This window comes from Chlorocebus sabaeus, chromosome 13, assembly GCF_047675955.1.
Source record: "Chlorocebus sabaeus isolate Y175 chromosome 13, mChlSab1.0.hap1, whole genome shotgun sequence".
Classification (NCBI taxonomy): domain Eukaryota; kingdom Metazoa; phylum Chordata; class Mammalia; order Primates; family Cercopithecidae; genus Chlorocebus; species Chlorocebus sabaeus.
The window spans coordinates 40215376-40238491 of record NC_132916.1 but is presented as its reverse complement, the minus strand read 5'-3'; the positions used below and the strand labels follow the sequence as shown (position 1 = coordinate 40238491).

Here is a 23116-nt window from a genome sequence, read left to right as displayed (position 1 = left end):
AATCCTTTCCCCATTGCTTGTTTTTGTCAGGTTTGTCAAAGATCAGATGGTTGTAGATGTGTGGCATTATTTGTGAGGCCTCTGTTCTGTCCCATTGGTCTATATATCTGTTTTGGTAGCAGTACCATGCTGTTTTGGTTACAGTTGCCTTGTAGTATAGTTTGAAGTCAGGTGGCATGATGCCTCCAGCTTTGTTCTTGCTTAGGATTGTCTTGGCTATACGGTCTGTGTTTTGGTTCCATATGAAATTTAAAGTAGTTTTTCTCTAATTCTGAGAAAAAAGCAAATGGTAGCTTGATGGGGATAGCATTGAATCTATAAATTACTTTGGACAGTATGGCCATTTTCATGATATTTATTCTTTCTATCCATGAGCATGGAATGTTTTTCCAGTTGTTTGTGTCCTCTCTTATTTCCTTGAGTAGTGGTTTGTAGTTTTCTTGAAGAGGTCCTTCACATCTCTTGTAAGTTGTATTCCTAGGTATTTTATTCTCTTGGTAGCAATTGTGAATGGGAGTTTACTCATGATTTGGCTCTCTGTTTGTCTGTTATTGGTGTATAGGAATGCTCGTGAATTTTGCACATTGATTTTGTATTGAGACTTTGCTGAAGTTGCTCATCAGCTTAAGGAAATTTTGGGCTGAGACAATGGGGTTTTCTAAATACACAATCATGTCATCTGCAAACAGGGACAATTTGACTTCCTTTCTTCCTATTTGAATACTCTTTATTTCTTTTTCTTGCCTGACTGCCTTGGCCAGAACTTTCAATACCATGTTGAATAGTATTGGTGGGAGAGGCCATCCTTGTCTTGTGCCAGTTTTCAAAGGGTATGCTTCCAGTTTTTGCCCATTCAGTATGAGATTGACTGTGGGTTTGTCGTAATTTACTCTTATTATTTTGAGATACATTCCATCAATACCTAGTTTATTGAGATGTTTTAGCATGAAGGGGTGTTGAATTTTATTGAAGGCCTTTTCTGCATATATTGAGATAATCATGTGGTTTTTGTCATTGGTTCTGTTTATGTGATGGATTATGTTTATTGATTTGCATATGTTGAGCCAGACTTGCATCCCAGGGATGAAACCAACTTGATTGTGGTGTATACGCTTTTTATATGTTGCTGGATTCAGTTTGCCAGTATTTTATTGAGGATTTTCACATCAATGTTAATCAGGGATATTGGCCTGAAATTTTCTTTTTTAATTGTGTCTCTGCCAGGTTTTGGTCTCAGGATGATGCTGGCCTCATAAAATGAGTTAAGGAGGAGTGCCTCTTTTTCTATTTTGTGGAATAGTTTCAGAAGGAATGGTACCAGCTTCTCTTTGTACCTCTGGTAGGATTCAGCTGTGAATCCATCTGGTCCTGGAGTTTTTTTTTGGTTGGAAGGCTGTTAATTACTGCCTCAATTTTGGAACTTGTTGTTGGCCTGTTCAGGTATTCAACTTCTTTCTGATTTAGACTTGGGAGGGTGTATGTTTCCAGGAATTTATCCATTTCTTCCAGATTTTCTAGTTTATTTGTGTAGAGGTGTTTATAGTGTTCTCTGATGGCATTTTGTATTTCTGTGGGATCAGTGGCGATATTCCCTTTTTCATTTTTTGTGTCTATTTGATTCTTCTCTCTTTTCTTCTTCATTAGTCTGTCTAGTGGTCTATTTATTTTGTTAATCTTTTCAATAAACCAGTTCCTGGATTCATTGATTTTTTTTGAAGGGTTTTTCATGTCTCTATCTCCTTCAGTTCTGGTCTGATCTCAGTTATTTCTTGTCTTCTGCTAGCTTTTGAATTTGTTTGCTCTTGCTTCTCTAGTACTTTTAATTGTGATGTTAGGGTGTCTATTTTAGATCTTTCCTGCTTTCTCCTGTGGGCAGTTAGTGCTATTAATTTCCCTCTACACACTGCTTTCAGTGTGTTCCAGAGATTCTGGTACATTGTGTCTTTGTTCTCATTGTTTTCAAAGAACATGTTTATTTCTGCCTTAATTTTGTTATTTACCCAGTACTCATTCAGGAGCAGGTTGTTCAGTTTCCATGTAGTTGTGTGGTTTTGAGTACGTTTCTTAATCCTGAGTTCTAATTTAATTGCACTGTGATCTGAGAGACTGTTTGTTATGATTTCTGTTCTTTTGCATTTGTGAAGGAGTGCTTTACTTCCAATTATGTGATCACTTTTAGAATAAGTGCAATATGGTGCTGAGAAGAATGTATATTCTGTTGATTTTGGGTGGAGAGTTGTGTAGATGTTTATTGGGTCCGCTTGGTCAAGAGATGAGTTCAATTCCTGAATATCCTTGTTAATTTTCTGTCTCATTATTGTCTGTCTAATATTAACAGTGGATGTTAAAGTCTCCCACTATTATTGTGTGAGAGTCTATGTCTCTTTGTAGGCCTCTAAGAACTTGCTTTATGAATCTGGGTGCTCTTATATTGGGTGCATATATATTTAGGATTGCTAGCTCTTCTTGTTGCATTGATCCCTTTACCATTATGTAATGCTCTTCTTTGTCTTTTTTGATTTTTATTGGTTTAAAGTCTGTTTTATCAGAGACTAGGATTGCAACCCTCCTTTTTTTTTTTCTTACCATTTGCTTGGTAAATATTCCGCCATCCCTTTATTTTGAGCCTATGTGTGTCTTTGCATATGAGATGGGTCTCCTGAATATAGCACATCAATGAATCTTTATTCTTTATCCAATTTGCCAGTCTGTGTCTTTTAGTTGCAGCATTTAGCCCATTTACATTTAAGGTTAATATTGTGTGAATTTGATCCTGTCATTATGATGCTAGCTGGTTATTTTGCCCGTTAGTTGATGTAGTTTCTTCACAGTGTCGATGGTCTTTACAATTTGTTATGTTTTGCAGTGTCTGAAAGCAGTTTTTCCTTTCCATATTTAGTGCTTCCTTCAGGAGTTCTTGTAAGGCAGGCCTGGTGGTGACAAAATTTCTCAGCATTTGCTTGTCTGTAAAGCATTTTATTTCTCCTTTGCTTATGAAGCTTAGTTTGGCTGGATATAAAATTTTGAGTTGAAAATTATTTTCTTTAGGAATGTTCAGTATTGGCCCCCACTCTCTTCTGGCTCTTGGGGCTTTTGCAGAGAGATCTGCTGTTAGTCTAATGGGCTTCCCTTTGCTGGCAGGCAGGAATGTATAAGTTTGCTGAAGCTGCACCCATAGCCACCCCTTCCCCTAGGTGCTCTGTTCCAGGGAGATGGGAGTTTTATCTATAAGCCCCTGACTGGGGCTGCTGCCTTTCTTTCAGAGATGCCCTGCCCAGAGAGGAGGAAGCTACAGAGGTAGTCTGGCTATAGCAACTTTGCAGAGCTGTGGTGGTCTCTGCCCAGTTTCAACTTCCTGGTGGCTTTGTTTACACTGTGAGGGGAAAACTGCCTACTTAAGCCTCAGTAATGGTGGATGCCCCTTCCCTGACCAAGCTCTAGTGTCCCATGTCGACTTCAGACTGCTGTGCTGGCAGTGAGAATTTCAAGTCAGTGGATCTTAGCTTGCTGGGCTCCGTGGGGGTACAATCTGCTGGGCTAGACCACTGGGATCCCTGGCTTTCAGCCCCCTTTCCAGGGGAGTGAACAGTTCTGTCTTGCTGGTGATCCAGGCGCCACTGGGGTATGAAAAAGACTCCAGCAGCTAGCTCGGTGTCTGCCCAAATGGCCGCCCACTTTTGTGCTTGAAACCCAGGACCCTGGTGGCATAGGTACACGACGGAATCTCCTGGTCTGTGGGTTGTGAAGACTGTAGGAAAAGAGTAGTATCTGGGCTAGAGTGCACCATTCCTCACGGCACAGTCCCTTACGGCTTCCCTTGGCTAGGGGAGGGAGTTCACTGACCCCTTGTGCTTCCCAGGTGAGGTGTTGCCTCATGCTTCTGTTTGCTCTCTGTGGGCTGCACCCACTGTCTAACCAGTCCCAATGAGATGAACCAGGTACCTCAGTTGGAAATGCAGAAATCACCCACCTTATGTGTTGATCTTGCTGGGAGCTGCAGACCGGAGCTGTTCCTATTTGGCCATCTTACACACGACTTCATCCAAGATGCTTCAAGGAATCTTTTATACACAAGAACAACACATGATTCTCTTTGCACTTTCCTAGAAGACAGATAGGGAATGAATTAGGAAGCCCTGGTTTTCTTTTCTGGTATACAGTGGTTATAGAGTATTCCTCTGTTTAGCCTTAGGCTGTTATAATCCAGAGAATACAGTGATATTTCAGATAAAAACAATAAAAAAGCAACTCAATACCTTGCATTTGTGTTATGCAATAGTTTATAGCAAAACAGACAGGTACTTGTTTTGATGCTGAATCACTTTGAACTCTGTGCTCTCTCTTATCAAAGTCTAACAGGGAAGTGGTAGTTTAGGAAAATGGAAAGTCATGCTATTGATTTCGTAGGTCCTGGGAAAATGATAGAAAACATTGTTACATAATAATTAGTGAAGACCAAAGAATCCCCATAGATAATTTTTCACTTTTGAAAATTTTGGCGTTTAAAGAAATTTCTACCATCTTTTAAAGCATGAATCTCCATTATCCAAAATTTTTAGTATTATAAAATATCTAGTTTATCAATTTTAACTTAACTTTAATTTTAACTTAAAAATATATTTTATAAATACAAAATAATATATGTAACTTTCAGGTAGGTTCTAAAGCATAATAATTAGTGAACATCCATATAACCAGCTAGCCCAAGACTTAGACTATTACTAGTAGTGAACCTATGAGTTCTTCCCCTATTTCCATTGTCAGAGTAAAACCTTTTTCCCAGAAGATGTTGATAACACCTAAATTTCTAATAGCAAAATACTAGAATCAATTCAAATGTCTATTAATGGGTGAGGAATAATTTATGGCTTATTTATTGAATAAAATATTATACAAGATTAAAATAATGACTTGAGTGATGTATAATAACATGGATGTGATTTGGAAGCATAATGTTGAGTGAAAAAAGTTTCAAGAAACTACATGTAACATGATTCTATTTTTATAAAGCCCACAAATAAGGAAAACCAAATAATATATTGTTTGGCAATGTATGCTAGTAAACTATAAAATATAGTAAGAGAATTATAAATGGATTGCTATTAGATTTACTTGAGTATTATAGATTCTATACTTCCATAGGACATTATTAGAAGAAATTATTAAATGTCACTTATGCCATGAAAAATAAAGGTAGCTAGTATGCTGGCCATAAGGTCAAATATAGACATTGTGATTGCACATATGTAGTTTATAACTTTACCTTCTTTACACAATTATTTTCACTAAATTATCCCTTAATATTATGCTCTCAACATAAATAAGAAAGACATAAAAACAGATTTTGCAGTTTCTACTGTCATTATTCACTATGACTTTTAAAACTTCCCCCATGTCCATTCTAATGACAAGAATCCTTAATATGTAGATCATGGACTCCTAGAGGTTCCAAGGATAGGCTTGCAAGGGTTCATGAATCTCTGAAAATGTCTATAAAATTTCTGTGATTTTCTTTTTCTTTTTTTTTTTTTTTTTTACTGCCAGGTGTTTATTCCCTCACATGTGGGTGGTTCACATACACAGCACACACAGGTGCGGGCACTGTGGGAAAGGGCAGCACTCCTGGCTTCAGAGGGGAGGATCTTAGCCCCACTGTGTAAGAAGGGAGAGGATGGTTTCTCTCCTGCCCTCACTAGGGCCTAGGGGACCCAGCAGCAAATTCCACCCCTTCCACCTCTCAGCCAAGGAGAAGCCACCTTAGTGACATCTAGTTCCAAGGTTATGGAAGTGTAGAAGGGAGTGGCCTGGTCCCAACCATTACAGGGTGAAGATATAAACAGTAAAGGAAGGTATAGTTTGGATGAGGCCACAAGAAGGGGCAGATGACACCATCAGAAACATGCGCAGGAGAGGGGCAGTTACTGGGTTTCTGGGCTGCTTAGTCCCTGACTTGGGAGGAAGGATAGGGAAGATGGATGGGGCTCATTGGCATTGATGATGTCCACGAATTCGGGCTTGAGGGAAGCATCACCCATGAGGAAGCCATCCACCTCACGCTGGCTGGCCAGCTCCTTGCAGCGTGCCCCATCACAGAGCCTCCATAAATGATACGGGTGCTCTGAGGCACCGCATCAGAGACGTTGGACTTAAGCCATTCTTGGAGCTTCTCGTGTACTTTCTGCGCCTGCTAGGGTGGTGCAGTCTTGCTGCTACCAATGGCCCACGTGGGCTCATAGGCCAGGATGACCTTGCTCCAGTCCTTCACATGATCTGTGATGACCTTCTTCTGCTTGAAAACAAACTTCTCAATGATGCCACTTCCCTTTCAGCTAGCTTCTCCCCAGTGCAAGCGATTACTCTGAGTCCCTCTGCCATAGCATGGGTCACTTTCTGCTCAATGAGCTCATCTGACCCCCCAAAGACATGCCACTCTCTGAGTGCCCCAGGACCCCAGACTGGCTTCGCAGTCTTTGATCATTCCAGGGGTGATCTCCGCAGTAAAGGCCCCGTTAGTTACTTTGTAGCAGTTCTGCCCAGTCACAGCAATCTTCAGCTCTGGCTTCTGGGGCAAAGTCGATAGAGGCAGCGGGGGTAGCGCAAACCACCTCAGTGTCGGCCGGCACCTTGGCCGCGATCAGAATGCCGGGGAGCTCCACCACTCTTCTTCCGTCCGTTCATCTTCCAGTTCCCCCATAAAGAACTTCCTGGAGGGCGCCATGGCGCTGGAACTGAGGCGCTGAAGGTCAGTGTCAGCCTTCTGTGATTTTCTAGGCTGGGGATTATAGGTTTTATGATATTCTAAAAGGAATCATGTTAAAAAAATGTAAGAACCTATGTTGTAAGATTAGTATAGACAAAAGTTTAAGGTTCGTTTCTCTTGAAAAATTGATTTGCTTCCTCATAGCAGATACTAAAAATTTATTACACATCACAGTTTTCTTTATTCTTAGCCACTAGGAAGCTCAGAGTTCACCTAATGCTTATTCATAATAACCATATTTGTCTTTAAGTCTGGCTTATTTTCTTCCTTTTCACACTCTCTTTTTTTGAATTCTTTTAAATTCTTATTCTATAGAATATATGTAGAGTTTTATAGGCATCTGCTATTTTAACCTGCTCTAATACATAAATAATAATGATCAGTCTTGACATGTTTTACATTTCAGAACCTTAAATTATAAAGAAAAAAGAATATTATATCTTTATATACTAATTAAAAAATACATTTTTAAATTGTCTTTCTGAGCTTGGTTGGAAGACTAATTGTAAACCAAACATGATAGGCTGCTTGATAGAATTGTAATTAATGAATGTTGGCCAGAAACCTCCTCTAGCTACTTCCTTACTTGGTTCCCATTTTGCTTCTCTGGCTCTCATGCTGGTTGGTGCTGTCTCTTCTGTCTCTTACCTTGTTTATCCCATTGCTTTTCAATTCTAACTGTGCATATCTTTGCTAGAGAATTTGACGCTAGCTCCCTGCGCTTTTCCCTCATTTGTGGGTTTGTATACATGTGTAGCGTTCATTCTGTTTTCCTCCAAATCTGCAAAGCGAGGCAGGGAAGTGCCTTCAGTTGGGCCTTTCTTTACTCTACCTGAATGAGACCCAGGTGCAGTAGAGGAGAAATACGAAGTGTAGAGAAAACAATCAAGACAAAGAAAAAGAGGAGACACATTAGTTTAAAATGTAATTTAAAAAGGCAGGTGAATTTTTAATAAACATCAGAAAAGAAGATGTTTATTAAACAAATGACCCCAAAGGCGAAAATAAAAGAAATAAGCTAATGTTTAAGGAAAACAAGTAAAGTGAGAATGTGTGAGAAACTATAGAGGATAAGAAAGGATTTACTAGTAGACAGATAATAGTATGCATTAGCTGAGGGAAGATTGGATATGGATATTGTGCTCAGTATGGAAATAAGTCAGACAAATATGGGCATGCCAGAAAGTTCATGATTCTGTGCTTATATTATTTTAATTATATTTTCAAAATCCCTGGAGCTTTTGCTCCTTTACTATTGGGTCTGTAGTGTAGAAAATGAAATTCTAATCATTGTCATTGAAAGTGAATTAAGCCCATTTCTTTCCTCATTCTACTTTCTTTATATCAACCAAATTATCTATTACACTTTGGTGTTGTTTATCTTTCTCAATGTAAAAAGAAAGCTATGCACAAAAATATAGACACCTATTGTACAGGCAGTGGAACCAAGTAAGAGACTTCGGGGACCTAAAATTGAGTTTGTTAAAGCAACTTAATAGTAACATAAAATCTTTTACATTTGCTAATGGGAAATTGGCTGTACAGGCATTTTAAAGGTGGTAAAACTAAAGACTTCTGTAGGGAATTAGAGTAAGTTAATGGCTTTGCTTGGCTGAGTGATTAAGAAAGTCTACAAAGAAAGCACTGATACATTTGGGTGTGCCTGACATTCTCCATTAGGACAAACCTGAAATATGTGTTTTTTGCTGATATTCAAAGAAATACTTGATATTCAAAAAATACTATGTTAATAATACTAAAAGTAACTTTTTTCCATTGGCATGCTCACATGTACAATATGAAATTGCTTTTTGAGGAGTTAAAGGAATACATAATTGAACTCGGATTAGAGAAGGTTTATATGTTTCTGCACAGTTCCAATGTTGACATAGGACAGTGCTCATTGAATTTGCTCAGTATATCTGTACATTTACATTTACAGTTAAGTACATCGATATCTATGTTTTAACATTATTTTACTTGTTTAATGAATAAAGTATTTTTTTTTTCCTTTTCAACAGAATATTACCACCTTGTTTGACTTTGAAAGTCACTTCCCAGAAGCTAATTTTCTCAAATGCAAGGGAAGACTATCTCCTAGGAATCTTTGCTCAACAGTTTTGGGATGATATCTCAAAAAGGATTTTGTTTTACCATTTCTATCACATCATTGTACACTGACAGATCATTGAGCACACTTGGGTGATTCAATTTGGTACAGAAGATATTATGAGAAAAATGATCCCAAATTATTTTTCAAACTGATGTTTTTTTGTTATCCATGTGACATTATATTTTACCAACTTTTGTTTGCTATAATTTTGTACCACAGTACAGAAATAGGGGTATAAATAATGAATATTTTAGTTTGATCCAGCAGTAAGTAAGTATATTTGCTGAGGGCAACCCAAGTAATTGGCTCACTGCATTCCTAAAGCTTATCTTATCAAACAGATATCAGACACTGCTGAAAGATGGAGGCGGGGGGAACTATCCCTGTTACTCAAGGATTTGTCATAGAAAGAGGCTTTGTCTAAACAAAGAAGGAAACTGTCATTTCTTCTTAAGTTGCTGATCTAGTTTAAGAAACAAAGTATATTTGCTCAAACTTGTTTTTTTAAAAAGTGCAGGCAGCTCTCCCACTGTTTGTTCCTTTTCTGTCCAGACATTTTTCCTAGAATGGAAAACTGAAATTAAATCACTTTTAATGGAACTTAGGGTAATGGTGATTAAGAAAGGGAGCCAGATGAAGAGAAAGAAAGTAGATAGCATTACAGGATGGAGGACAAGAAAGATAAGAATAGGGAGAAGGCAATACTTAAATTTCTGTTATAAAAGGAAAGTAGCAAGTGTTAAACAATCTCTCTCTACTGTAAATAGAAACCATAGAAACAGACATTCACCTGCTGTGTATTTATTTGTGGGTAGTTGTTGCAACAACTGAGTACTTGTTAGCCAGCAACGTTGAAAAAAAAATTAGCCAGCAACGTTGAAAAAAAAATGAGTACAGTAGTGATTAAGGAAAACATTTAAGAATTAACTCTACTAATAAGCCAATGAGTTGATAGTTTGATTTTAAGGAATAGCTACATAAAGTGTATGACAATTTTCCTTGCTTCTTCATTTTTTGATTTAGGCATTGGTTATATTTAATCCAAATTTATTACCTATCATGTGCTAATACTTTGCTAGTGAGTTATATTAGCAGATTATAACTTTGAAACAGAATTTTCATTCAATGTTTTTATGTAGAGAGTTTCTGAATGTGTGTTTTTGATGGATATGTAGGTGTGAGTAATGGTTGTAGTTATATTGGGAAAGAATAAGACTTAGAAATTTTATAGTGTGGATGATTAAGCATTCTGTGAGGTCAACTGAAGTTGGATATTTGTGTATTGATTTCTTACAACAATTTTTAAACTCTCTTAAAGTCACCACTATAACTTAACTTCTGATTAGTACTGATTAGTAAAGAATTAAATTATTTGTCAGAACTAAATTCTTCTTGGAAGGCCAAGCAGCAGCAAACAAAATCAGTATTCTTAACTCTTAAAAACAACTCTTGACTCTACTTCTCCTCTGATTACTGCAGAATCTCTACAGCAAAATTCCGAAAAAGTTGCCTATACTCAGTGTCCTTTTTTTTTCTTCTCTCTCTGATCCCCCACACCACAATTTAAAAATTTTTATTATAAAAAAGTTCAAACATATAAAAAGGATAGAGAACAGTACCACCAGGTGCCATTACTCAACTTCAACAATTCTCAACATATGGCAATCTTATCCCATCCTTATATTAATACTTCTTCTTCCCACCCAATCTCTACCCACTATGGTGTTATTTTGAATCACATCCTAGACATCATATAATTCTATCTGTAAATCCTTTTGTAAGTGTATCTAAAATACATGAAATAATCTTAATAAACAAATGTAATTATAAAACAATCACCCCTAAAAAGTAAAAAAAAATACCCTAATATTACCAAGTATCCAGTATAAAACTTCTCACAGTTTTATAGTTTGTTTTTTATGATTTGTTTGAATCCAGATTTTTGTGGGTATATCTTCTTGTTGCTTGTTCATCCACATAAAGTCCATTTGTTGTAATTGGTTGATTTGTCTCTTTTAATCTCATTTAATATGGATCTTCTCTCTGCGTTAGTTTCCTTGCAGTTTATTTCCTTTGCCTGTGGAGTTTCCCACAATCTGAATTTGCTGACTCATTCTCTCTTGAACACACTGCAGTTAGACTATTCTTACTACTCTGGGAAGCTGCTCTTATCAAAAGTCACCAAGGAAATTTCACATTGTAATACCTGTTGGTCAGTTTTTAGTCCTCATTTTAGTTATCTACATTATTCTTGATGTATAATAATTATACATATTTATGGTATACATGTGATATTTTGATTGATGCATACAATATGTAATGATCAAATCAGGGTAATTGGGATATCCATCACCTCACTGATCAATTCTCCGTGTTGGGAACATTCCAAATTCTCTCTTCTAGGTATTTTGAAATATATAATTACTGTTAAGTATAGACATCATACTGTGCTATTAAACATTAGAACTTATTCCTTCTGTCTAACTGTATGTTTTTACCCAATAAACCTCTGTTCATACCCTTCCCCACTACTCTTCCCAGTCTCTGGTAACCACTGCCAACATTGTTTACCACTTGATAACTCATTGTCTTTAATAAACTTTCTTTAATTGATCTCCAGTACAGCTGATCTCCAGGTTTCCTTCTATACCACTGGCTGAGACATTTTTTGCTGATTCTTTCTGTTTTACTACTAAATGTCAGAGTGCCCCAGAGTTCTAACTCTGGTTCTCCCCTCTCTGTCCTCACTTTCTTGGTCATCTCATTCAATTTGAGACATGTATACTCAATGATCTACTTGACATTGCCATATGCAAATGGAAGTTTTCAAATTCCAGACATTTCCAATAACTCTCAAACTGAGCTCTTACATTCATTCCATGACCCAGTCCCGCAAAGTTTCCCCCAGCTCTGTCAACAGCAAATATCCTCCATTTGCTCTGGTCAAATACCTTGGAATCATTCTGATTTCCATTTTCTTTTCATGCCTCATTTCCAGACACATTGCTTTGCCTCTTCCTTCGGCAGTATCCACAAATGAACCGTCTCTCACCAGCTCCTGTCCCCATCTGGTCCAACCCACTTTGAACTTTCAATCTGGCTTAGAGTGATCGTTTCTGTAACCCTTACCTTAAATACAGGCTATGCTCAACCCAGCAGGCAGAGTGACCCCATTAAAATGCCAAAAAATTAAAATTACTTCTCTGTTCAAAATCCTCCAGCAGTTTTCTATCTGACTTAGAGCTGAATTCTGAGTCTCCTTGCAGGGACTTCCAAGGCCCTAATTATCTCTCATTTACACCATCACTTCTCTGACTTAATTCCTCATTTCTTTTTCCTTGACTTTTTCCACTTCTGCCACAGGACTTTTGTGGGGCAGAAAAGTAGACACCAAGTTGAAAAATGATTTTTATAAAATTTGTTTAGACCCTAGATTTTAAACTTTATTGTTCAATAAATTCGTACAAAATAAGGAGAAAAATAACTGGCTCAATTAGAATTTAAAAGCTGAAGAACTGTTCTCATAGGTGTAATACCTTGCTCTATCCTGAACCACTGATCTATGGGCCTAGGCCAAATTATCCTTAAGTAATTTACTTTTATATTAAAGGGAAAATGTCTTTTTTTGGTCCATGTATATGTACATTTATCGTGAGGATATTGGTGAACATAGCCAGTTTCAAAGTCTATTGGTATTGTGGGAATGGCTATTATTCTTACTTAGATATTTGAATTGAAATGTAACCTTTTAATCAACTTGTGCTGATGTTTCATCTCTGCCTGGCAGTTCAAATTGATTCTTATTAATAAGTGGCTGCCTGTGTTCCATCATACAGTGTGGAGAACACAGTCTTTCTTGCTCAAGGATGCCGAGTGCAAGAAAGGACAATCTGAGAGGTGAAAATAATCTCTAATATTTCTAAAAATGCCAACAAAAGGCTATGTTATTAATAAACAGATTTCTAGATTTCAGTCCCAGGCATTTCACAACCCTCGATTGCATTTGTTTAAATTTTTATTTTTATTTTTGCTTATCACAGGCAAGAATTCCATTATTTATATCTGCAAAGAAGAATTTTTTTTCAATGAATTGAATGCAGTATATATACACCTAAAAAAAAGCTGTAAACGTGGAAAAGCAATGTGAATCAATTCTGCAGTGCTATTACATAAAATTACTCTCTGTATCTCAAAGGTGTTTCTCCCTCCCTCAAGAAATTAAACATAGCCATGAAATATAAATGAATATATGTTTGCGATAATGCTACTTGACATTTTAGTTGTAATTAACAGAACTTCCAATATTAACCAACATTAATTAACAATGTAAAGTGTTTAAACATGGATCGTAATAACAATGCTGAGTGGATTATGCACATTCATCAATACACCTCATGTTTATTAAATATTTCTCTTCAAATTCTGTATTATTAAGCAAACTTATTAAACCTGCCATGTGAATCTTGATTTTTTTCTATACTTATTCTCTAATGATCACTCCTTAGGATATCGTAGTGTTGGAGATAGGCTGCATGTTTGCCCCTTTTTCTCTTAGATGTCGATCTTTTCTTATTTACATGTAAGAGAACATTGTAAAGAAAGCATCTCTTTTTTCTGATGTGTTGCAGATAATGTTTTTCAGTTTTAGCTTGCCTTTTGTCTTTTATTGTGATTTTTTTGCTACACAAAATTTTAAGGTATTTCTATAATGTTGTCTATTAGTCTTTTACTTTATGATTTTTACCTGTGTTGATTTTCTCAGAAATAATTTATTGTCTTCCGTGTGCTCCATATGTGGAAGAATCTGAGAAATGATATACAGTTCCTGACACCGTAGACCTTAGAATACAGTGAGGGATTCATTTTATTAGGAAGGAACCTTATGTTGGAAATTTTTCTACAGCTTCCTCTTGTGTATATTTTGGATATGAATTTAGTTATAATTTCAGAATTATGGTGATGGTTTGTTAGAATGAAGTAATGATAAATCATTGTCTGTAAGTCTGGGAAAATCTTTTAGGAATTTAAAAATATCTGAGAGCTTGGGACAGTTTTCATGTGAATGATCATATTGTTTCTCAAAATAAATTTTATTCCTAATCTATTGTTTCGTATTTCACAGGTAAATTGGTTAAAGATAACCAAGTCATGGTGTATTTTTATAACACTTTCATCTTTTAAGAAACAAATGGATAGAAACCTAACCGAATCTATTTCTAGCTGATCTTAATGTAATTTTGATGTCAGACTTGGAGGTCATATGGCTTTGTGGGAGTCCATGGACTCTAATTCTGATTGGCTTAGACATACACAGATCCATTGAGTTTATTTCTTACTCCAAATTGGGGTGACGTGGAGTTTGGAACATAAATTAAAATTATTGTTCTGAATGTGTACTCATTTCTCTGCCATCCAAGTTGTTCAATGTCCAGTTTAAACCTAACTTCCTGCATGACATCTCTTCTCAACCATTAGAGCTAGATGTGATTTTCCTCCTCTCTGAAATTCACTGAAGTATTTTTGGCACAAAGTAATATGTTGTGTTATAATGACATTTTTGAATGTTACTAAAATATATTTTTCAGGTGATATATGTATAAGAAATTTATTATACAAAAGTAAAATATCTTAGTTTGCATATGCACATGTTTTCTGCATGAAAGTAATCAGTGTACATATTCTGCTTTTATACTTCTATGCATTTTAAGGTGCTACCAAGTCCTCAGATTAGTTTTTCTAATTTTCATATTTCTGTCAGTGAATGAATCATAATTTATTTAACCCTCATCTTAACAGTTAGCATTTAGACTTTCTTACACTTTTTATTTTTCTAATGTTTTGAATAGCATAGCAACAAATTTCCTTCCATATAAAGATTTGTCCATGTTTTACATGATTTCTTAAGGATAGAGTCCGAGAATCTGAATTATTGAGCCAAAGGATGAATGATTTAAGGCTCTTACTGCTTATTGCCAAATATGTTTGTAAAGGATCTTACTGACCCCACAGGTTAAGGACTTAGTCCCACAAGAGTGTCCTCTACTGCAGATACCAGCTACAATCCCCTATGCTTCTGACCAACTAGCTATAAATTGGGTGCTTCCCATGACCCACTCTTGGGGTTTAATTAGTTTGCTTGAGTGACTCACAGAACTCAGGGAAACACGTTTACCAATGTATTCCAAAGGACATTGTAAAGGATACAGATGAACAGCGTGATGAAAGAGATTCACAGGGTGAGGTATGGGCAAAGCAGTGGAGGGTTTCCACACTCTCCCAAATGCACTACCCTCCAGACACATCCACGTGTTCAGGGATTTTTTTATGGAAGGTTTATCACTTGGGTATGATCAATTATTGGATCTCCAGCTCTTCTCTCCTCATGGCTTGTTCTTTCTGGTGACCAGCCCTGATCCAGGAGCCCACCCTGAGTCACCCCATTAGAACAAAAGATTCTATCACCCAGGAAATTCCAAAAGATTAGGAACTTTGTGTCAGGAGTTGGGGTCGAGGACCAAATATTAAAACAAAAGATGCGCCTAGCACTCCTATCACTCAGAAAATGATAAGAGTTTTAGGAGTTCTCTGCCAGGAACTGGGCCAGAGACCAAATATGTATTTCTTATTACATCACAATATCACAGTTTCCAAGGTAGGGGCTATGCAACATAATATGAGAAGATTGTCTGCTAAGGTACAAAGACATTCAAGCCACAAGTTACTTGAATACAAATTAATGGTACAGATACTGCGAGTGAACAGAATCCATAAACAGCACCACTTGGGAAATGATTTGGGCTGAGTTCTCGGATTCCCTGAAGTAAGTTGGCAATACCGTGAGTAGTCAGGCATACTGGACCAAGGGAAACAGCATTTTATGGGACATCTGAGGGATCATCCTCTCCTCTTTACCCCTGTCCCCCACTAAGGATCAAAAAGAAATTATTTGAGAGAGTCTGAACTGTGGAGTGGCTGGCTCATTATAATCTCAAACTCTGTTCTACTATGATGCCAGGAAAACACCTGGCCTCATAGTTTCAGATACCAACTCTATACCACAGAAATATGGATTATACTTTCTTCTGAGGGGTCTGTGGCTTATAAATAAACACTGATCATTATAGGCCATGAACAAATTCAATTTCAAAGAGTAAGAATTTATACAGTACTTATTGAGATGGCTAGAAAATAGGATCTGGAATTAATAAACTAAAACAAACAAAAATACCAAATAATTGGAAAATAAAGTTTTCCCTAAAAATCAGGGTAAAAAAGGAATTAAGGACACAATATCAGAGTATTTTGATTTTTAGATAGATGATGAATGAAAGAATCTTTAGATAGGAAACGGGGTGACTGACAGATCTGGATTTGTATTCTAGCACTGTGGCTTGCTACTTTGACCTCAGAAAAGGCTTAAAACATCTCAGTTACCTTGTGTAGGAAGTGATTGTAAGAGTGCTTCCCTTATAGGGTTGTTCTATAGAATAAATAATTAATGTAAATAATTTGCACAGTGCCTGGCCCTTACCTTATGCAATAAAACAATATTGAATTAAATTGATGATTTAGGAAGCTTTTATTCTGAAGAACAAAAAGAGAATAAAAAAAGAAAGTGAATTTGGTATGAATCACTACTAAACAAGCAGTACCTAAATAGGTGTTCAATAAATGTGTGTAAAATAAATAAGAGAATATTGAACTTAAACCTTAACACTGTAGTATCTCTCATAGCACTTAATCCATTGCATCATGATCATCTGAGCATGATTTCAGACCCTGAGGATACAGCAGTGTGCAAAACAGACAAAAATCCCTGTCCTCAAGTTGTTTAATTCTAGTGGGGAGGCAGACAATAAACAAAACAAAGAAGTAAGTTATAGACTATATTAGAAGATGCGAAGAATTTTTGAGAAAATTAGAAGGAGAAATAGGCAGTGTGAGATGAGTGGTGTCACTATTTTAAATGGGATAGTTAGGGAAGATCTCATAGAGGTGGCGAATTGAAGGATCTAGTGAAGAGCATTCCAGGCAGAGGAAAGAGAAGGCGCCAAGTCCCTGAGGAAGGAGCTTGCTAACTGTGCCCAGGAACATGGAGGAGCTTGGTGTGGCTGGAGCAGAGTGAGCAAAACAGAGTGGCACGTCCCACATCTCAACTGTCTGCTCAGTGAGGGCAGGAACTGGAAGTTTCCTCTCTCCTTCCAATGGTTAGCATGAGGCTAAGCATTGTAGGATTCACAACATAAATGTTCTCTGCCTAAATATATTGATACGTGAATTACTGAATGCTATGAGTTGAAATATGTCCCCCCAAAGTCTTTATATGGAAGTCCCCAACTGCTTTTACCCTCAGAATGTGACCTAATTTGGAATAGAGACATTTCGGATCCAGTTAGTTAGGAGGAGACCATACAGGCATAGGATGGAGCCCTAATATGTACTTATAAAAAGGGGAAATTTGGAGACTCAGACATACACATAGGAAGAATGCCATGTGAATGTGAGGCAGAGATTGGGGTGATACATCTACAAATTAAGGGATGCCAAAGACTGCCAACAAAACACCAGAAGCTAGGAGAGAGCCGTGGAATAGATTCTCCCTCACTAACTGCAAAAGGAGCCAACATGCTGACATGTTGGCCTCAGACTTGTAAACTTGAGAGCTGTAGGAAGATACATTTCTGTTAAGCTAACCCATTTGTAGTGCTTTGTTACAGCAGCTACTAGCTAACTAATACACTGAATGAATGTTTGCTTTTGATGGATTCCACACCCTATGTTAAGAAAAAAAAATCCAGTTTTTAAATAATTAAAAGACAGAACTTTTATTGGATAAAAATGCAATTAGTCAAGGAACATATGTGGAAAATGTAAATTTGTTGGTATAGGAAATTTTCAAAAATGAACTGTGATTTCCTGTCAGAAAAATTAATGATGGTACTGAGTAGTGACAAAGGTTTTGTGACAATATAGTCAGTTAACATCAGAACTGAGTTAAATTGTAGAACAACTGGTTGGTGTCTGCTGGTGAATTGCTTGGTGTGTGGGGAAAACCTCCTACACATCTGGTAGCAGAAGTGGTGTATTTTATTGAGTGTTGACTGTGCAGTAAAAGGAGTCAGTTTCTACCTACCATATATTGTGAGCATTTTAATGATTCAGTTTTCTTTTCCTGTAGATATTGGATGACTTCTCCCCTGAACCCTGACTTTGTCTCTGAACAGTTCCTCACTTCCCTTTGGCCAGCATCTCTAACTGACCTGTCCACTCCTATATATCAGCTTTTTCTTTTTTTAAACTCAAAGCTCATGTTTCATTTTGCATTTTTCTTTTAATATCTTTTATCATATACTTTCTAATCATATCATTTTTTCTTCTTTAAGCCCTTTTATAATTTTTATTTATTGAATCTGTTGTAGACATATAGGACTGGATTACAAATGTTCTGTTTTCCCTTTTACTTTCGAATAGTTCTTACTTTATGCTATATTTATTTATCCTATTTTGCACATATTAACATATTTGTGAATTATGAACTATCAATTATAATGACCTTTTACAATTTGATGCTTTTAGTAAAACTCCAAACTCCAGTTTTTCTAAATTTACATTGTTGTGCCTAGTTTTTAAAAAGTTAAATTGATAAAAATTTATCTAGCACTGTACTTTGATAATTTCTGTATCTTTTCACCTTTCGTGCCTTGATAAGAAATATACACTCAGATTTGATTTTTTAAACCAATCTTAAATTCTATGACTTGATGGGAGCATTTAGGCCACTTATATTCACTATTATAAGTATTTTCATCTGTCAACCTATTTGACAGTTTAAAAAATTATGGTGTCTTGTCTCTTTTCTGTTAAGACTCCTTATTTGCGACTATGTTTTTGTTTTGTTCTAGTAGTATAATGGGAGGAAGTTATTTCATATTAAAGAACAACAGTTTGAACATTGTTGGATGATTTAAATATGCTCTCTCAGCCCTCACAATCACTATGCGAAGTAATTAGTAACAATTACTTTCAACTCATTTAACAGTTTTCCAACACATCTAACGTATCTTTCCTAATGCATTTAACAGTTTCAGATGGCCCACAGGCAACTCTTTAAGACCTGATCCTATTCCTGTGGGAACATGCCAAGTTATACATAAAGCAATAGCCAATACTTCAGAGATTTATTATAAATTCCTTATCATTTCTCCCCTACTTTATGCCTTATTCCTTGCCCAATTTTGACACATCTTTCTTCACTATTCAGTTTGCCGCATTTTGGTATTCAGCTGATGACATCTCCAGGTGCTGGTTACTTGCATCATTCACTGATGCTGCATTTCCTTCCTTCTGGTAAATTCTTTGTAGAATTAGTAAGTCACCTTTTGGCTTCTCAAAGCCTTTCCTTGTGGACAAAGCAAACAGCTCTCTCTAACTTGGATCCTAAAGAATTTTATTTTTTGTCATCAGTTAAAAAAAACAAAACCGAATCGTGGGTGGGTGGGTGTGTTATGCATGTCTTTCCTCCCTCCCTCCCTCCCTCCCTCCCTCCCTCCCTTCCTTCCTTCCTTCCTTCCTTCCTTCCTTCCTTCCTTCCTTCCTTCCTTCCTTCCTTCCTTTCTTCTTTCCTTCCTTCCTTGTTTAACTTATTATGTTTTGCTATTGTAAGTCATACTTTTGGTGTCAAGTCTAGGAACTCTGCCTAGCCGGAGATCCTGAAGACTTTTTCCTTGCTTTTTACATTAGTACAATTTGATTAGAGAATTATTTGCTGCACACTTCTCAACTGAAATCAGAAGTCTTGATTCCAAAGTTCGAAACTATGTAAATGAACAAATGGATGACAGACTTAGCCATAGTCTATACAGCTAGAATCTTTCCTTTTAAAAAATATTTTTATGGCATTTAGCATTATAGAAACACAAAATTCCTCTTCTGTGGGTACTGTCATGAAGGAGGGAGGAGCATGGAAAGATAGGGCCACTGTTCTCTGTGCTTTATTGAGTTATTGGTAGATTACTTTATAGAGTTATTGGTAGAATCCAATTGAAATGTCAAGGAGATATTAAGGTGCTGAAATTGTTTCCATTCAATTCTACTTTACTCTTTGAAATAACCCTGTGAAAAATGTACTGTTATTACCCCCTTTTTAACAGATGAGGAAACTGAGGCCAGAGGCCATGCAACATGTGGAACATACTCTTTCACAGTGAGTAAATGGCGAACGTTGGATTCAACATAAACAGAGAACTATAGCTTGTTTTCCTAACACTGTTTATCATTCTGTAACCAATGACAGATAACTCATATTATTAACAGAGGATTATAACACACAAATATTAGTAATAGGAAGGACATTGTTAAGAAATAGGCTATAACAAATAAAGATATAACCACATATGTTGGGTGCTTTTAGGTCTTCTAATAAGTCTAGCTTTGTAAAAGGTCAAAATGACAAGAGTGTGGTTTCAAGCTTTATCATTTCTAGAAAAGACTTATTTAATTTGAAAGTATATTTATGGTCTAGGTATAAGTTCATGATGATTTCACCATTAGTGAAAGGAATTTCCTTTTACTGCTGAAATTCAATAGAATATTTCATAAATATGCAGTAGATTCCTTATATAGATTTTAAGATAAAATTTTAGTCATTTTTTGAATAAAGTGAAAGCAAGCAGTACATTTTTGTTGACTTTTCAATCTGAATATCTTTTCCAAAAACCTCAGCTAATTGGGAGCATAACTTTTCATAACAAATATTGCCAATTAGATATTTACTTTCTTGATTCCAGGATTTAAGCTTCATCTAGCTGGTCTTCTGCAATGTGTGGCTATCTCTACACCTTTCTAAACAAAGAAGCAATGGCAGTCTATGTGATATCTTTTGACAGATCTTCTGGGGCCTCATTAATTCTAATTTCGTCCTTTCATGGGGCCTGCAATTCTTTCTATTCTTTGCTTTAAAGCCCTCTCTCCAGAGACTTTTTTTAAAAAGGTAAGTATCTTATCAGGAAAGCAGATATTCTCCCCAAGCAACTCACTGTCATTTCTATACCCTCCTTGATGGTAAGGAAGCAGGAACCAGGAAAGTTATATTCACATGGGTCAGTCTAGTGTGTGTGTGTATGTGTAGGTTCTCAGGATTCTATAGCAGCAGATAAAAACTTTACAAAAAGATTTCTGTGATCAAACTTTTCAATGGAATATTTGTTTTCAAAAGTCAACCTACTTATTTTCAAGTGTAACTAAGAAAATGTTAGGGCCGTAAAATTAAATGTAGCTTTGAAAAATTATTTTTTCTTAAGAACAGTTTACACACAGTAAAATAAACAGATTTTAAACTTACATTTCAATGGAATTTGATAATGTATATCAAATAACATAACAATAATGATGTAGAACATTTCTTGGTTATATAGATGAGAGGTTTCTACGTTGCCCAGGCTGGCTTCGAACGCCTAAGCCTCGCCTCCTTATGCACTAGGACAACAGGCCTGAGCCACTGCGGGTCCCAATGTAGAACATTTCTATCACCTCAGGAAATTCCATATTCCTTTCCAGATACTCTCCCTTTCCCTGACCCTGTGATTCCATCACCATAGCTTAGTTTTGCCTATGCTGGCACTTCATATAAATGCAATCATATATCTATTTTCTGTGACTTGCTTCTTTGGCTTGACATAATGGTTTTGAGGCTCAATCATATTGTTGTATGTATCATTAGTTTGCTGCTTTTTGGTTCTGAGTACTAGTTCACTGTATGACTATATTGTAATTTGTTTCTTCATTCTCCTGTTGATGAACATTTTGGCTGCTTCCCATTTTTGTCTATTACAAATAAAACTCATATTAACATTTTTGTGCAAGTCTACTTGTGGACATATGCTTTCATTTTTCTTAAGTAAATACCCAAGAGTGGAATTCCTGCATCATAGGGTCAATGTATGTTTGACTTTATAATATATTGCCAAATATTTCTCCAAAGGCCTTGTACTATTTTGACTTTACATATGAGAGATGCTCCACATCCTTGCCAATACTTGCTATTGTTAGTCTTTTTGTTAGCCATTCTATTTGTTATGAAATGCCATCTCATGTTGGTTTTAATTTGCATTTCCTTGATGACTAATGATGTTGAGCACATTTTCCTATCCTTACTGGCCAGCTTCGTATTTCCTTTTGTGAAGTGTCTCTTTAAGTCTTCTGCCCATTTAAAAATTCAACATCTGGACATACTTGCAGTTTGTTTCTGTTGACTGCTTTTTTGCCTGAGTATGGGTTACTCTTCAGTTTCTTTGCTATGCTGCTATTTTTGTGATTGGATATAGGACGTTGTTGTTACTCTAGATTCTGTCACATTCTTTGAAAATTACTGGTTTTTTGTTTTATTAGATAATTAAGTTGCCTGAATCTAACTGCAGACTTTGTCTGCATCAATGTATATATAACTGCTTGTAGCTCTTGTCTGTTCTTAGTTTACCGTTGCGTATGATGTTAGGCAAAGGGTATATTGTTGCCTCTTTTCAGAATGAGGAAGTTTTCTTCTATTTCAACTTCACTAAGTGTTTTTGTTTTTAAATCATGAATAGATGTTGAATTTTTCAAAACTATTTTTCTGCATCTATTGAGCTGCTGATTATATAGTTTTTCTTTTTTTAATTCATCAACATGGTCAATTACAACTGATTTTCAAGTAGAAAAATCAACCTTCTAAATGGGATAAATCCCATTTTGTTGTGAAGTATTTTTGATGAATTTGATTTACCAATATATTTTAAGGACTTTCGAATCAGTGTTCAGGAGAGGTATTCATCTGTAGTTTCCTTTTCTTGGAAAAAGATGATTGCCTATGATTTTGGTATCAGGGTAACTCTGGGTGTCATAAAACAAATTGGAAAACTTTTTTTATTTCTGTATTTTCTGAAAGAGTTTATATGTAAAACTGACATTATTTCTTCCTTAAATTTTGGTAGAATTCACTTGTGAAGCCCTGAGGGCATGGAGTTTTCTTTGTGCGAAACTTTTAAATTATGAATGTAATTTCTTTAAAAAATATAGGGTTATTAATATTTTCTGTTTCTTCTTGTGTTATTTTGGGTACTATATATTTATTGGGGAACCTGTCAATTTCATCTTAGTTGTCAAATTTATTATCATACAGTTGTTAACAATATTTCTTTATTATTATTTTAATATCTGAGAATCTGTGATGGTCTCCTCTTTAATTGCTGATATTGATAAATTATTTT

General features: G+C 36.1%; 1 protein-coding gene and 1 pseudogene across 7 annotated transcripts in view; one reads left to right on the top strand and one right to left on the bottom strand.

Annotated features, from left to right (window-relative positions):
* The window catches only part of FRK (fyn related Src family tyrosine kinase), a 165735-nt gene that overhangs the window by 56159 nt on the left and 86460 nt on the right, over positions 1–23116 (top strand). The gene's annotated exons all lie outside the window — the stretch shown is intronic.
* LOC103240522 (triosephosphate isomerase-like) lies at positions 5919–6742 on the bottom strand (annotated as a pseudogene).